Raw genomic sequence first — 13320 nt, 5'->3', positions numbered from 1 at the left:
TTGCACCAACTGTGTATAAAGGTTCCAGTTTCTCCACGTCCTCACCAACACTGGCTTTTTTTTTTTTTAATAGCCATCCTAATAGGAATGACGTGATATTTCATTTTGTTTTGATTTGCATTTCTCTAATGATTCCTGAAGTTGAGCATCTTCTCATGTGATAATTGATCATTTGTATATCTTCTTTGAAGAAATGCCTATTACAGTTTTTTGGCCACTTTTTAATCAGATTTTGTTGTTGTTGTCATTAGGTGGTAGGAGTTATTTATATACTCTGGATAATAGTCCATTATCAGATATATGGTTTGAAAATTTTTATCCTATTCTATATGTTGCCTTTTCACCTTACACTGTTGATTATGTCCTTTGATGCAGTTTTGAACTTTCATTTAGTCCAATTTATCAACTTTGTTGTTGTTTCCTGCCTTAGGATTCTATCTATAGAGAAACAGAATCAATAGGAGGTATAATAGATAGATGATAGATAGATAGATAGATAAATAGATATAAATATATAAAATAGGAACTGCTTCCACAGTTACAGAGGCCAAAAAGTCCCACAGTCTGCTGTATGCAAGCTGGAGAATCTGGAGGACTGATGGTATGATTCAGTTTTAGTACAAAGGCCTGAGAATGGGGCCACTGGTATAAGTCCTGGAATCCAAAGGTCCAAGAACCAGGAGCTCTGATGTCAGAAAGCAGGAGAAGATGGATGTCCCAGTTCAAAAAGAGAGAGGGAATTTGTCCTTCCTTCACCTTTTTGCTCCATTTGGGAGGAACAGATTGGATGATTCCTACCCTCATTTGTGAAGGTAATTCTCTTCACTCAGTCTACTGAATCAAATGCTAGTCTTTTCCAGAAACACCCTCAAAGACACACCCAGAAATAATGTTTTACCAGCTATCTGGGCATCATTTAAGCCAGTCAAGTGGACACAAAATTAACCATCACACTGTGCTTTTGATGTCATATCCAAGAAATCATTGCCAAATCCTATAACATGAAGTTTTTCCCCTATGGTTTCTTCTAAGAGTTTTATAGTGTTAGTTCTTATGTTTAGGTTTTGATACATTTTTAATTAATTTTTGTATATGGTTTTAGATAAAGATTCAGCTTCATTTTGCCAATATTCTTGAATCTTTTCTTGGACATATTTCTCTTTCTGTGAATGTCTTTCTATTTCAGTGCTATTTCCATGCTGTTTTAATTAGTATGGCTGACCACACACAAGCACATGTGTAGATATATGGACATGTGATGCCTCTTACATTATACTTCTTTACTCCTAGAGTAAATAATCTAAATCAAACTGAATATGTATCAAAACAGATTGAATATATATCAGAATACCCTGAAGGGCTTTTTAATACAGTGAATATTGGGCTTCAGCCCCAGAGTTTCTGATTCAGGAAGTCTGGTAGGGAGCCTGAGAATTCACATCTCAAACAAGTTCCTAGTGATGCTAATAATTCTGGTCTGGGGATCACACTTTGAGGACAACTGGCCTAAGATATTTATTATTCAAAATAAGCTTTAATAATTATCTTTACCATGTTTTAAGAAAAGCTAGTCATATTTTTAAATTCAAATCACATTAATTCTTCTTATATAGTTTTGAAGACATTACTTTCATGAACTTTTCTTCTGAATTCTACAGATAAAATCAGTTTTTATTTCTTTGTCTCACTGACTGGATTTATAATAAGCCATCCACCATTCTGTGTTCAAATTCTGGTTTCTGACAAAGTTTAACCTCACTGTATATACTCACTGCACACATATCAAATGTTCCTGCTATACATTACCTAATTGTCTAATACCCTAAACAAATTTGGGATATTAACAATTGTAATACTAGGGTGTGTTGCTAAAGCAGATACTTTTATTCTATCCAGTCTTTAGTATTTTTATCTTTTAGACTAAACTTTGGTTGGGTTATGGATAACTTGTCTTCCCACAGCCCTGTTTCCAACTCTGCCCTAGTCATATCCTACCCAGTGCTTTCTGGAATTTGGTGATCCTACTGGTTTATTTGTAGATAAGAGAAAGCAGGATTAAGGCCCTATGTGTAGAAATAATATTCTTACCATCACAAAACATCTGGGAAAAAGAACTCAGAAACAGAAATATAGATCAAAGGTACAGGATAGAATGCACAGAGATAAACCCACACACATATGGTCACCTACTTTACAACAAACGAGGCAAGAACATTCAATGGAGAAAAGACAGCCTCTTCAATAATTGGTGCTGGGAAAACTGGACAGCTACATGTAAAAGAATGAAATTAGAACACTCCCTAACACCATACACAAAAATAAACTCAAAATGGATTAAAGACCTAAATGTAAGACCAGACACTATAAAACTCTTAGAGGAAAACTTAGGAAAAACACTCTTTGACATAAACCACAGCAAGATAATTTTGACCCACCTCCTAGAGTAATGGAAATAAAAACAAATGGGACTTAAAAGCTTTTGCACAGCAAAGGAAACCGTAAACAAGATGAAAAGGCAACCCTCAGAATGGGAGAAAATATTTGCAAATGAAGCAACTGACAAAGGATTAATCTCTGAAATATACAAGCAGCTCACACAGCTTAATATCAAAAAAACAAACAATCAAATTAAAAAATAGGTGGAAGACCTAAATAGACATTTTACTAAGGAAGACATACAGATGGCCAAGAGGCACATGAAAAGATGCTCAACATCACTAATTATTAGAGAAATGCATTCTGATTGGCGTATCACCTCACACCAGTCAGAATGGCCATTATCAAAAAATCTAGAAACAATAAATGTTGGAAAAGGTGTGGTGAAAATATAACCCTTCAGCACTGTTGGTGGGAATATAAATTGATACAGCCACTATGCAGAACAGTATGGAGGTTCCTTAAAAAATTAAAAATAGAACTACTATATGACCCAGCAATCCCACTACTGGGCATATACCCTGAGAAAATCATAATTCAAAAATAGTCATGTACCACAATGTTCATTGCAGCACTATTTACAATAGCCAGGACATGGAAGCAAACTAAATGTCTATCAACAGATGAATGGATAAAGAAGATGTGGCACATATATACAATGGAATATTACTCAGCCATAAAAGGAAACAAAATTGAGTCATTTGTAGTGAGGTGGATGGACCTAGAGTCTGTCATACAGAGTGAAGTAAGTCAGAAAGAGAAAAACAAATACCGTATGCTAACACATATATATGGAATCTAAAAAAAAAAAAAAAAAAAGTGGTACTGATGAACTCAGTTTCAGGGCAGGAATAAAGATGTAGACATAGAGAATGGACTTGAGGACACGGGGTGGGAGGGGGAAGCTGGGGCAAAGTGAGAGTAGCATCGACATATACACACTTCCATATGTAAAATAGTTTGCTAGTGGGAAGCAGCAGCATAGCACAGGGAGATCAACTCGGTGCTTTGCAATGACCAAGAGGGGTGGGATAGGGAGGATGAAAGGGAGGCTCAGGAGGGATCATATATGGGGACATATGTATGCATATGGCTGATTCACTTTGGTGTACAACAGAAACTACCACGGTATTGTGAAGCAGTTATACTCCAATAAAGATCTATTAAAAAAAAAATGATAGCAACAACGAAAATGATAGTAACAGAGTTGCCTGTTTCTTTGGATGATAGAAACTCTGTATCTCTGACACTGACAGCAGATGATGGAGAATAGACAAATGCCTGCTACGTTGTTTCACAAAAAGATTCAGTACATGTTAGTTTGATAAGTGCACTCCCTATATAAATTAATCAGTTTTATGATTTCTGCTACTTTTTTCTCAGAAGTTGAAATTGGTATGCCTGCTAGTCTTAGTTCTTGCTTACGTTGTGGTCCCTTCTCCCATCTCTATAGGTAATTTAATGAGAAGTCAGGGGAGTGAACAGTAGAAGTTTGGGTTAGATACCATTTTAAACTGGTCTGGCCCTTTCCAAGTCTGGGACTTTTATAACAAAAGATAGTTTTATTCCAACCTTCTAAGTCTTCCCTTCCTTCCTTCCTTCCTTCCTTCCTTCCTTCCTTCCTTCCTTCCTTCCTTCCTTCCTTCCTTCCTTCCTTCCTTCCTTCCTCCCTTCCTTCTTTCTTCAAATGTATAAACACCTTATAGACAGAGACATAGTTTGCTCTCCTTGTAATTGTTTTGGTTTACTTAATCTTTTTCAATATTATTGTTAATATCTTTTTAAACAGTTCTTAAAAACAAGAAACAGTGCAGAATCTTTTCAATACAAGAAGAAACCTAAAATTAAATTAAGAACACAGATTACATCTGGTTTACCCATTGTAATATTAGTACATAAATCTTTCAAAACAAGTTAGTTAATAAGAAGCTCTCACGTATAGTGATAATCATAAAATGCTTAACATAGTCATTTAGACAAAATATCATTTAATTAATAATTTTAAAAATCTTTTTTTTTTTAACATCTTTATTGAAGTATAATTGCTTTACACTGGTGTGTTAGTTTCTGCTTTATAACAAAGTGAATTAGTTATACATATACATATGTCCCCATATCTCTCCCCTCTTGCATCTCCCTCCCTCCCACCCTCCCTATCCCACCTCTCTAGGTGGTCACAAAGCACTGAGCTGATCTCCGTGCTATGTGGCTGCTTCCCACTAGCTATCTATTTTACATTTGGTAGTGTATATGTCCATGACACTCTCTCACTTTGTCACATCTCACTCCCCCTCCTGATATCCTCAAATCCATTCTTTAGTAGGTCTGTGTCTTTATTCCCATCTAGCCAATAGGTTCTTCATGACCTTTTTTTTTTTTTCCTTAGATTCCATATATATGTGTTAGCATACTGTATTTGTTTTTCTCTTTCTGACTTACTTCACTTTGTATGACAGATTCTAACTCCATCCACCTCATTACAAATACCTCCATTTCATTTCTTTTTATGGCTGAGTAATATTCCATTGTATATATGTGCCACATCTTCTTTATCCATTCATCTGATGATGGACACTTAGGTTGCTTCCATGTCCTGGCTATTGTAAATAGAGCTGCCATGAACATTTTGGTACATGACTCTTTTTGAATTATGGTTTTCTAAGGGTATATGCCCAGTAGTGGGATTGCTGGGTTGTATGGTAGTTCTATTTTTAGTTTTTTCAGGAACCTCCATACTGTTCTGCATAGTGGCTGTATAAATTTATATCCCCACCAACAGTGCAAGAGTGTTCCCTTTTCTCCACACCCTCTCCAGCATTTATTGTTTGTAGATTTTTTGATGATGGCCGTTCTGACTGGTGTGAGATGATATCTCATTGTAGTTTTGATTTGCATTTCTCTAATGATTAATGATGTTGAGCATTCTTTCATGTGTCTGTTGGCCATCTGTATATCTTCTTTGGAGAAATGTCTATTTAGGTCTGCTGCCCATTTTTGGATTGGGTTGTTTGTTGTTTTGTTATTGAGCTGCATGAGCTGCTTGTAAATCTTGGAGATTAATCCTTTGTCAGTTGCTTCATTTGCAAATATTTTCTCCCATTCTGAGGGTTGTCTTTTGGTCTTGCTTATGGTTTCCTTTGCTGTGCAAAAGCTTTTAAGTTTCATTAGGTCCCATTTGTTTATTTTTGTTTTTCTTTCCATTCCTCTAGGAGCTGCGTCAAAAAGAATCTTGCTGCGATTTATGTCATAGACTGTTATGCCTATGTTTTCCTCTAAGAGTTTGATAGTCTCTGGCTTTACACTTAGGTCTTTAATCCATTTTGAGTTTATTTTTGTGTATGGTGTCAGGGAGTGTTCTAATTTCATACTTTTACATGTACCTGTCCAATTTTCCCAGTACCACTTATTAAAAAGGCTGTCTTTTCTCCACTGTATATGCTTGCCTCCTTTATCAAAGATAAGGTGACCATATGCGTGTGGGTTTATCTCTGGGCTTTCTATCCTGTTCCATTGATCTATATTTCTGTTTTTGTGCCAGTACCAAACTGTCTTGATTACTGTAGCTTTGTAATATAGTCTGAAGTCAGGGAGCCTGATTCCTCCAGCTCCATTTTTCGTTCTCAAGATTGCTTTGGCTATTCGGGGTCTTTTGTGTCTCCATACAAATTGTGAAATTTTTTGTTCTAGTTCTGTGAAAAATGCCTGTGGTAGTTTGATAGGGATTGCATTGAATCTGTAGATTGCTTTGGGTAGTAGAGTCATTTTCACAATGTTGATTCTTCCAATCCAAGAACATGGTATATCTCTCCATCTATTTGTATCATCTTCAATTTCTTTCATCAGTGTCCTATGATTTTCTGCATACAGGCCTTTTGTCTCCTTAGGTAGGTTTATTCCTAGATATTTTATTCTTTTTGTTGCAATGGTAAATGGGAGTGTTTTCTTAATTTCACTTTCAGATTTTTCATCATTAGTATATAGGAATGCAAGAGATTTCTGTGCATTAATTTTGTATCCTACTACTTTACCAAATTCATTGATTATCTCTAGTAGTTTTCTGGTAGCATCTTTAGGATTCTCTATGTATAGTATCATGTCATCTGCAAACAGTGACAGCTTTACTTCTTCTTTTCTGATTTGGATTCCTTTTATTTCTTTTTCTTCTCTGATTGCTGTGGCTAACACTTCCAAATCTATGTTGAATAATAGTGGTGAGAGTGGGCAACCTTGTCTTGTTCCTTATCTTAGTGGAAATGGTTTCAGTTTTTCACGATTGAGGACAATGTTGGCTGTGGGTTTGTCATATATGGCCTTTATTATGTTGAGGAAAGTTCCCTCTATGCCTACTTTCTGCAGGGCTTTTATCATAAATGGGTGTTGAATTTTGTCAAAAGCTTTCTCTGCATCTATTGAGATGATCATATGGTTTTTCTCCTTCAATTTCTTAATATGGTGTATCACGTTGATTTATTTGCGTATAATGAAGAATCCTTGCATTCCTGGAATAAACCCCACTTGATCCTGGTGTATGATCCTTTTAATGTGCTGTTGGATTCTGTTTCCTAGTATTTTGTTGAGGATTTTTGCATCTATGTTCATCAGTGATATTGGCCTGTAGTTTTCTTTCTTTGTGACATCTTTCCTGGTTTTGGTATCAGGGTGATGGTGGCCTCGTAGAATGAGTTGGGGAGTGTTCCTCCCTCTGCAATATTTTGGAAGAGTTTGAGAAGGATAGGTGTTAGCTTTTCTCTAAATGTTTGATAGAATTCGCCAGTGAAGCCATCTGGTCCTGGGCTTTCGTTTGTTGGAAGATTTTTAATCACAGTTTCAATTTCAGTGCTTGTGATTGGTCTGTTCATATTTTCTATTTCTTCCTGGTTCAGTCTCGGCAGGTTATGCATTTCTAAGAATCTGTCCATTTCTTCTAAGTTGTCCATTTTATTGGCATAGAGTTGCTTGTAGTAATCTCTCATGATCCTTTGTATTTCTGCAGTGTCAGTGGTTACTTCTCCTTTTTCATTTCTAACTCTATTGATTTGAGTCTTCTCCCTTTTTCTCTTGATGAGTCTGGCTAATGGTTTATCAATTTTGTTTATCTTCTCGAAGAACCAGCTTTTAGTTTCATTGATTTTTGCTATTGTTTCCTTCATTTCTTTTTCATTTATTTCTGATCTGATCTTTATGATTTCCTTCCTTCTGCTAGCTTTGGGGTTTTTTTGTTCTTCTTTCTCTAATTGCTGCAGGTGCAAGGTTAGGTTGTTTATTCGAGATGTTTCCTGTTTCTTGAGGTAGGCTTGTATAGCTATAAACTTCCCTCTTAGAACTGCTTTTGCTGCGTCCCATAGATTTTGGGTCGTCGTGTCTCCATTGTCATTTGATTCTAGGTATTTTTTGATTTCCCCTTTGATTTCTTCAGTGATCACTTCGTTATTAAGTAGTGTATTGTGTAGCCTCCATGTGTTTGTATTTTTTACAGATCTTTTCCTGTAATTGATATCTAGTCTCATAGCATTCTGGTCGGAAAAGATACTTGATACGATTTCAATTTTCTTAAATTTACCAAGGCTTGATTTGTGACACAAGATATGATCTATCCTGGAGAATGTTCCATGAGCACTTGAGAAAAATGTGTATTCTGTTGTTTTTGGGTGGAATGTTCTATAAATAGCAATTAAGTCCATCTTGTTTAATGTATCATTTAAAGCTTGTGTTTCCTTATTTATTTTCATTTTGGATGATCTGTCCATTGGTGAAAGTGGGGTGTTAAAGTCCCCTACTATGATTGTGTTACTGTCGATTTCCCCTTTTATGGCTGTTAGTATTTGCCTTATGTATTGAGGTGCTCCTATGTTGGGTGCATAAATATTTACAATTGTTATACCTTCCTCTTGGATCGATCCCTTGATCATTATATAGTGTCCTTCTTTGTCTCTTGTAATAGTCTTTATTTTAAAGTCTATTTTGTCTGATATGAGAATTGCTACTCCAGCTTTCTTTTGATTTCCATTTGCAAGGAATATCTTTTTCCATCCCCTCACTTTCAGTCTGTATGTGTCTCTAGGTTTGAAGTGGGTCTCTTTTAGACAGCATATATATGGGTCTTGTTTTTGTATCCATTCAGCCAGTCTGTGTCTTTTGGTGGGAGTATTTAATCCATTTACATTTAAGGTAATTATCGATATGTATGTTCCTATTCCCATTTTCTTAAATGTTTTGGGTTTGTTATTGTAGGTGTTTTCCTTCTCTTGTGTTTGTTGCCTAGAGAAGTTCCTTTAGCATTTGTTGTAAAGCTGGTTTGGTGGTGCTGAACTCTCTCAGCTTTTGCTTGTCTGTGAAGGTTTTAATTTCTCCATCAAATCTGAATGAGATCCTTGCTGGGTAGAGTAACCTTGGTTGTAGGTTTTTCTCCTTCATCACTTTAAGTATATCCTGCCACTCCCTTCTGGCTTGCAGAGTTTCTGCTGAAAGATTAGCTGTTAACCTTATGGGGATTCCCTTGTGTGTTATTTGTTGTTTTTCCCTTGCTGCTTTTAATATGTTTTATTTATATTTAATTTTTGATAGTTTGATTAATATGTGTCTTGGCGTGTTTCTCCCTGGATTTATCCTGTATGGGACTCTCTGTGCTTCCAGGACTTGATTAACTATTTCCTTGCCCATATTTGGGAAGTTTTCAACTCTAATCTCTTCAAATATTTTCTCAGTCCCTTTCTTTTTCTCTTCTTCTTCTGGGACCCCTATAATTCGAATGTTGGTGTGTTTAATGTTGTCCCAGATGTCTCTGAGACTGTCCTCAGTTCTTTTCATTCTTTTTTCTTTATGCTGCTCTGCAGTAGTTATTTCCACCATTTTATCTTCCAGGCCACTTATCCTTTCTTCTGCCTCAGTTATTCTGCTATTGATCCCATCTAGAGCATTTTTAATTTCATTTTTTGTGCTTTTCATCGTTGCTTGGTTCCTCTTTAGTTCTTCTACGTCCTGGTTAAATGTTTCTTGCATTTTGTCTATTCTATTTCCAAGATTTTGGATCATCTTTACTATCATTATTCTGAATTCTTTTCCAGGTAGACTGACTATTTCCTCTTCATTTGTTAGGTCTGGTGTGTTTTAACCCTGCTTCTTCACCTGGTGTGTGTTTTTTCATCTTCTCATTTTGCTTATCTTACTGTGTTTGAGGTCTCCTTTTCACAGGCTGCAGGTTCGTAGTTCCCGTTGTTTTTTGTATCTGTCCCCAGTGGCTAAGGTTGGTTCAGTGGGTTGTGTAGGCTTCCTGGTGGAGGGGACTAGTGCCTGTGTTTTGGTGTATGAGGTTGGATCTTGTCTTTCTGGTGGGCACGTCCACGTCTGGTGGTGTGTTTTGGGGTGTCTGTGGCTTTATTATGATTTTAGGCAGGCTCTGTGCTAATGGATGGGGCTGTGTTCTTGTCTTGCTAGTTGTTTGGCATAGGGTGTCCAGCACTGTAGCTTGCTGGTCGTTGAGTGAAGCTGGGTCTTGATGTTGAGATGGAGATCTCTGAGAGATTTTCACCGTTTGGTATTACATGGAGCTGGGAGGTCTCTTGTGGACCAGTGTCCTGAGGTTGGCTCTCCCACCTCAGAGGCACAGCCCTGATGCCTGGCTGGAGCACCAGGAGCCTTTCATCCACATGGCTCAGAATAAAAGGGAGAAAAAAATAGAAAGAAGGAAAGAAAGAAAAAGGATAAAATAAAATAAAATAAAGCTATTATAATAAAAAATAAGAAAAAAAAATTATTAAGAATAAATGTATTCAGAAAATTTTTTTTTTAATTTTTAAAAATAGATTTATTAATTTTTTTATAATAAAAAATAAAAAAAAATATTAAGAAAAATTTTTTTAATTTTTTAAAATAAAAAATATGAAAAAACTTATTTAAAAATTTTTTTTAATTTCTAAAAATAGAAAATAAGGAAAAAATTATTAAGAAAAAATTTTTTTAAGTAAAAAAAAAACGTACGGACCTAACCCTAAGACTAATGGTGAAAGCAAAGCTATAGAGACAAAATCTCACCCAGAAGCATACACATATACACTCATAAAAAAAGGAAAAGGGGAAAAATTAATATATCCTGCTCCCAAAGTCCACCTCTTGAATTTGGGATGATTCATTGTCCATTCAGGTATTCAACAGATACAGGCACATCAAGTTGTTTGTGGAGCTTTAATCCGCTGCTTCTGAGGCTGCTGGGAGAGATTTCCCTTTCTCTTCTTTTTTCGCACAGCTCCCAGGCTTCAGCTTTGGATTTGGACCCGCCTCTGCGTGTAGGACGCCTGAGGGCGTCTGTTCCCCGCCTAGACAGAACGGGGTTAAAGGAGTAGCTGCTTTGGGGGCTCTGGCTCACTGAGGTCGGGGGGAGGGAGGGGTACGGATGCGGGGCAATCCTGCGGCGGCAGAGGCCGGCGTGACGTTGCAGCAGCCTGAGGCGTGCCGTGCGTTCTCCCGCGGAAGTTGTCCCTGGATCACGGGACCCTGGCAGTGGTGGGATGCACTGGCTCCCGGGAGGGGTGGTGTGGAGAGTTACCTGTGCTCGCACACAGGCTTCTTGGTGGCGGCAGCAGCAGCCTTAGCATCTCCTGCCCGTCTCTGGGGTCCGCGCTGTTAGCCGCGGCTCGCGCCCGCCTCTGGGTTCCGCGCTGATAGCCGTGGCTCACACCCGTCTCTAGAGTTCGTTTAGGCTGCGCTCTGAATCCCCTCTCCTTGCGCGCCACGAAACAAAGAGGCAAGAAACAGTCTCTTGCCTCTTCGGCGGCTGCAGACTTTTTCTCAGGCTCCCTCCCGGCTAGCACCGAAGCCCAAGCCTCAGCTCCCAGCCCCCGCCCACCCTGGCAGCTGAGCAGACAAGCCTCTCGGGCTGGTGAGTGCTGCTTGGCGCCGAGCCTCTGTGCGGGAATCTGTCCGTTTTTCCCTCTGCGCCCCTGTTGCTGTGGGATCCACGCTGATAGCCGCGGCCCGCGCCTACCTCTGGGATCCACGCTGATGGCCACGGCAAGCGCCCGTCTCTGGAGTTCGTTTAGGCAGCGCTCTGAATCCCCTCTCCTTGCATGCCGCGAAACAAAGAGGCAAGAAAAAGTCTCTTGCCTCTTCAGCGGCTGAAGACTTTTTCCCGGCCTCCCTCCCGGCTAGCACCGAAGCCCGAGCCTCAGCTCCCAGCCCCCGCCCACCCCGGCGGCTGAGCAGACAAGCCTCTTGGGCTGGTGAGTGCTACTTAGCACCGATCCTCCATGCGGGAATCTCTCTGCTTTGCCCTCTGCACCCCTGTGGCTGCCCTCTCCTCCATGGCTCCGAAGCTTCCCCCCTCTGCCACCCGCAGTCTCTGCCCACGAAGGGGCTTCCTAGTGCGTGGAAACCTTTCCTCCTTCACGGCTCCCTCCCACTGGTGCAGGTCCCGTCCCTATTCTTTTGTCTCTGTTATTTCTTTTTTCTTTTGCCCTACCCAAGTACGTGGGGAGTTTCTTGCCTTTTTGGGAGGTCTGATGTCTTCTGCCAGCGTTCAGTGGGTGTTCTGTAGGAGCAGTTCCACGTGTAGATGTATTGCTACTGTATCTGTGGGAAGGAAGGTGATCTCCGCGTCTTACTCTTCCGCCATCTTGCCCCCGATGATCTAAAAATCTTGTACATTCTTATCTTCAGCGAGAAAAGAAAAATTGGGGAAGAGAGGGGTAACTTTACAGTATAAGTATTTTAGCCTAAACATAAAAAATTATTCTTTTTTTAGGTTTTTCTGGTTCATGAATGATGGCCTCATGAATAGTGACAGAAATAAAACTACTGGAAATTTACTTTTGAATTGTGTACTTGGCTTGCTTTTATTTTTTAAATATTTTAATCATAGGTATTATTTCACTGTGACTCACTTATTCCAACAGAAGTTCTCATTAAATTTTCTAAAATTTTTCTCATAGAACCAGGTCACAGAGAAAACTCAGATGTTTTTGAGAGTTAGAGAAAGTTTTCAATCATTTTGGAGTTAGATTTTTTTTTTTCTCCTTTCAGAGTAAACATGGGATTTCAGAAGAGGCAGTAGATGGATCAGCTACTCTCTGCAAGAGGTGACACTAGCATTGATTTTTTTCTCTGATTAGAAGGTAAGAGCATCTCCTAATTACCTAACATTGCTCTCTAAAAATCATTATTTTATATTTAATCTTTCTAAGATTTTATTTTTAACTTTGAGTCTTTTAAACTACAGATTTGTGCTTTGTTTCTGACCCAATTTGAGTGTTTGTTTAGCATATAAGTTTTATAATCCACTAACTAAAGTGAAAAATGTTATCCTTTAAGATCAAGAACAAGCCAAGATGACTTTCTCACCATTTCTATTCAACATGGTACTGAAAGACCTAGATAGTAGAACAAAACAAAACAAAACAAAAAAAGGAAATTCAAAGTGTACAGATTAGAAGGAAGAACTATAACTCTCTTTATTCTCAGATAATATGGTTGCTATGTAGAAGATCTCAAAGAATTGACAAAATATTCCAGAGCTAATAAGCAAATACAGCAAGTTTGCAGGATACAATGTTAATGTACAAAACTCAATTGCTTTCTTATATGCCAGCAATGAACAAATAAAATATGAAAATAAAAACAATGCCATTTACATTAGTATACACAAACACATACAAATGATGTATTTAGGTATAAATTTAGTATAATTTATACAGGATATACATATGGAAAACTATTAAACACTAGTGAAAGAAATCAAAGAGGATCTAATAAAAGGAGATATTTTGTTAAGATTTCAATTCTTCCCACTCTGATACATAGATTTAATGCAATCCCATCAAAATCTAAATAAACTGTTTTGTAGATATTGGCAAACAGAGTCTAAGTTTATTTAGAAATTCAGAAAACCTAGAA

Source organism: Eschrichtius robustus, chromosome 15, assembly GCF_028021215.1.
Source record: "Eschrichtius robustus isolate mEscRob2 chromosome 15, mEscRob2.pri, whole genome shotgun sequence".
Classification (NCBI taxonomy): Eukaryota; Metazoa; Chordata; class Mammalia; order Artiodactyla; family Eschrichtiidae; genus Eschrichtius; species Eschrichtius robustus.
Note: the sequence above shows the minus strand (reverse complement) of the source record.